Raw genomic sequence first — 4,378 nt, 5'->3', positions numbered from 1 at the left:
TTCTTGGTTAGCCATATTAGTATCTGGTTCTTACTGGGGAAGGAGGAATATTCAGGAAGGAACAACATGTCTAGAAAATCATAGTATGCAGTGAACTCAAGCACTAGTCTAAGAACACCTGTAGATTTTTTTTTTCTCAAGTGTTCATCTCCTTTTATTATCTGTTTTTTTTTTTTCTCATGTGTTCGAACACCTGTAGATTTTTGACTCTCAGTGAAAAATTGAATTTCTTGGTATCAGGAAGGCTAGCGCTATTGATCCTCCTGGGGACCTCTGTATTGAGATGAATGCTGAATTTATGTTCTAGCATAATTCCTTGGCAACCTGAGTTACTTTAGTTGTAATAATAAGTGAGTGCCTTTAGATGTGGGTCTGGAATGCTTTTGTGATAAGGGATTAACTAATGGTTCAAGGTCCTGGAAACTTGCTTAAGAGCTCATTCTTTGAGATACTTAAAGCTGGTTCTTTGGGAACATCTATAAAGTAAATAAACCTGTAGCCACACTGATTAGGAAGAAAAGAGAGAAAAAAATGACTGATATCAGGAATAAATGAGGGGATATCACTACAGTTCTAATGGACATTAAAAGGATAATAGTATTTATGAAAAAAATGTATGCCAATAAATCTGACAATGATACAAACTATCAAATCTTACTCAAGTAGAAATTGGTAACCTGACTAGTCCTGTATCTTTTAAAGAAATTGAATTTGTAGATTAAAAAAACCTCCCTTCCCGTGCACCCCCCACCCCCGGCCAAACAAACTAACTGAGCAAAAAAAAAAAAATCCTCCAGGCCAAGATAGCTTCATTGATTAATTCTACTGACAATTTAGGGGAGAAAAGTACCAATTCTGTACAAACTTTTCTAGAAAATAGAAGAAGAAGAAACGTTTCCCAACTCATCTTATTAGGCCGGTGTTGCCTTGATACCAGAGCTGGCAAAGACATTAAAATAAAGGAAAACTAGATGTGAATATTTTCATGAACATAGTCACAAGAATGTTCACAAAAGTTTAGCAAATCAAACCCAAATCAAATAATACATAATCAGCATTTACCTAAGAGACATGTCCACACCAAGTTTTATTACATGAATATTCACTATAGCTTGACTTATAATACCTCAAAATGGAAACAACTCAAATGTCCACCTATAGATGACAAGATAAATGAATCAGTGAATATGTAGTTGATTCCATACAACTATGGAATACTATTCAGCAGTGAAAAGGAATAAAGTAATGATACACACAACAACATGGATGGATCTCAAGATCATTATGTTGAGTCAAAGAAGTCATTCAAAAAAGAACACATACTGTAAAATTTTATGTATATGAAATTCTAGAAAATTCTAACTAACCTATCATTATAGAAATTGGATCATTGGTTGCCTAGGTATGAGGATGGTGGATAGGAGGTGAGAGAAGGAAAAGAAATGGACTACAAAAGAGCAGGAAGAAATTTGGGGGGTAACAGGTATGTTACATGGGTTATGGTGATGATTTCAGGGGTGTAAACATATCTCAAAATTCATGAATTTTATTTTGAATATTTGTGATTAGTTGTACATCAGTTACATCTCAATAAAACTGTTAAAAACTCACCCCCTAGAAAAAGAGGGAGGGCTAAGGAAAGCTTTAAGTGGGCTTGGTCTCTGGTGGTCATCCATCTCTGCCTCACACGCTTGCCTAGTTCTCATTCTTGGGTTCCCCAGTGCCTTGATTTTCCCTCATTTTGATTCTGTTTCTTAGCTTTTCTTTCCTATTGCTGCATCAGCAGTTTGTTGGGTTAGAATTTGGAGAGTGTCCTGGGTCTTTTCACTCTTTCCCTTAAGACCCTGTTATATCCCTAGTTTGCTGTCTGTCATTTTCAAAGCTAAGACCATTCCAAAGCAACAGGTTTTGTTCCTATACATTCTGTATATAGTCTCTGCCCCATAGGCGGAGGCACTTCCATTGCCTCTCTATAAAACCAAAAGTTTAATGGTAGCAAGAATTGTCAGTCTGTTTACTTTTTAGTGCCCTTGAGATTTTAGCCTTAAAACACCATTCTTGGATTGCAGGAACTTGAAGACAGTCTCACCTCTGAAGATGGTCCAGGCCCCTACGTCCAGGGCTTTGGGCCCCATCTCTTTTGAGAGGGTGGCAGAAGACCTCTTATCCTTCATATTCAATTTTCTTTCTTTTTCTGGGAATCATTTTGACCAATTTCACAACCTCCAGCTGCTTCATCTTGAGAGCACAGAGTGCTACACTAATAGCAGGCAGTCCTCCCAGTGCAATTTATGGCTTCACAGCTCTGAAAATTACAGTCATTTACAGTCTTCTCCATTAGTGCCCTGACCCCATCCAGCTAGGTCTGCATGTTTTTGGTTCCTGATGTCTAAAGCTTCTAGTTGCTTTACTACCTGATCTCTCCAAGCTGAAAATGTACTTTTTCCATTTCCTGGGGGCCTTCTGTTCTGTCACACTTCAATATTAATATCATAGGGTCACTTTTATTTGTTTATTTTCTGTTATTGGGTTCACTAATTCTGTTACAAACCTGGAGTTTTCCTGAGTTAGTTCTCTAATAGGGAGAGATTATCAGCGAATTCTGATTCTTTCCAAAGTCCTATTACTAAAGCTAGTCCTATCTCGCTCTCTTCTAGGAGCTGGGTAGTTTGTCTTAAAATCTCTCCCACCATCAGTCCAACACCATTGTCAAACCAGACGTGGCTTCTTGTGGCTCCCCTTCAGAGAGTCTCACCATTTTTTCATCCATCTAGGCCAAACCGGAGGTTTAAGGGCTCCCTGCTCCCTGCCCAGTTGGTCTCAGCAGCCATTAAAGGCAAGTGGCAGGTGCTTTTGTAGGGTTGTTCTCAAACTTTAGTGTGCATTGCTCTCACCTTGAGGGTTTGCTCAGATTGCTGAGCCCCATCCCCAGGGTTACTGATTCAGGGAGACTGAGCGTTTTCATTTTATCAAATTCCAGATCATGCCGATGCTGCTGCTCAGGAGACGACACTTTGAGAACCACTGCTTTAGTTTCATTCTCAGCAATTGCCCAGGGCAACATATTACCCACCTGCCCCTAGTCCTCTTTCCCTTGTTATTGGCTACCATTTTCAGCTTCACATCTATCCCCCATGCACATCCTGGGCTTGGTTGTCGCTTACCCCAAGCCCCTTGACCGATCTTGCTGGCTCTTTCAGCTCCTGGAAGCTGCTTCTCTAGCTCCATCTTCTCAGGGTTCCAATTTTAGTACTGAAACCCTTAACCACCTTGCAGGGGGTGTCCAGACCCACTTTTACCAAGTCCCAACCCCCAAATCTCCTGGCTGTGATTGCCCATCCCATTTCCCCTAATTACTGCCTTGCCTTGAAACTAATTAATACCTATAGATTTTGTGCTAAACAGCTCTGGACTTCTGTGTTTTTTTAATTGAAGTATAGTCAGTTTACGATATTGTGTCAATTTCTGGTGTACAGCATAATGTTTCAGTCATATATATTCATACATATATTCATTTTCATATTCTTTTTCATTATAGGTTACTACAAGATATCGAATATAGTTCCCTGTGCTATACAGTTTATACAGTTAATAGTTAGTATCTGCAAATCTCAAACTCCCAACTTATCCCGTCCCACTCTCTTGCCCCCCTCCCTGGTAAACATAAGTTTGTTGTCTATATCTGTGAGTTTGTTTCTGTTTTGTAAATAAGTTCATTTGTGTATCTTTTTTCGATTCCACATATACGTGATATCATTGGTATTTTTCTTTCTCTGCCTGACTTCACTTAGTATGACAATCTCCAAGTCCATCCATATGGCGGCAAATGGCATTATTTTATTCTTTTTAATGTGTGTGTATATATATATGTATGCACATATGTGTACATATATACATACACACCTATATATATGTGTGTATATATACACTAGATAATTAATACCTGTGGATTTTGTGCTAAATAGCTCTAGACATCCCCCTCTTTTTAAAAAATTTCACATCTTTTTTTTCCCCTCATTTTTTCCTTTTTTTTAAGTTTTTTTTTTTTGAAGGAGTAGGTAATTAGATTTGTTTGTTTGTTTATTTATTTAATGGAAGTACTGAGGATTGAACCCAGGACCTCGTGCATACTAAGCACATGCTCTACCACTGAGCTATACCCTCCCCTCTGGACATCTCCCTTTTAAATCTACCATCTTGAGATATTGTCATGGGCACCTTGAAGGAGGCTCCCTGAATTTATTTTTATTATTATTTCTCTATCAATAGCTCTCTGAGAGCACATTTCAATAGTATACTCTGGGACAAAGGCTGGGAGTTAGGCATGTGTGGCCCAGTTTTTGCTCCTAACAAAATTCCCCTTTTCCCTCTATTAAAT

The 4,378-nt window shown here is 38.6% G+C and overlaps 1 non-coding gene across 1 annotated transcript; it reads right to left on the bottom strand.

Annotated features, from left to right (window-relative positions):
* Window positions 1-4,092: 4,092 nt before the first annotated feature.
* Window positions 4,093-4,165, bottom strand: TRNAT-AGU (transfer RNA threonine (anticodon AGU)). Its single transcript has one exon. It is a non-coding gene; the product is annotated as a tRNA-Thr (tRNA).
* Between the last annotated feature and the right edge of the window lie 213 nt (window positions 4,166-4,378).

The sequence above is a fragment of the Vicugna pacos genome, chromosome 7, assembly GCF_048564905.1.
Source record: "Vicugna pacos chromosome 7, VicPac4, whole genome shotgun sequence".
NCBI classification, from domain to species: Eukaryota; Metazoa; Chordata; class Mammalia; order Artiodactyla; family Camelidae; genus Vicugna; species Vicugna pacos.
Note: the sequence above shows the minus strand (reverse complement) of the source record. Positions and strands in the feature narration are given on the sequence as shown.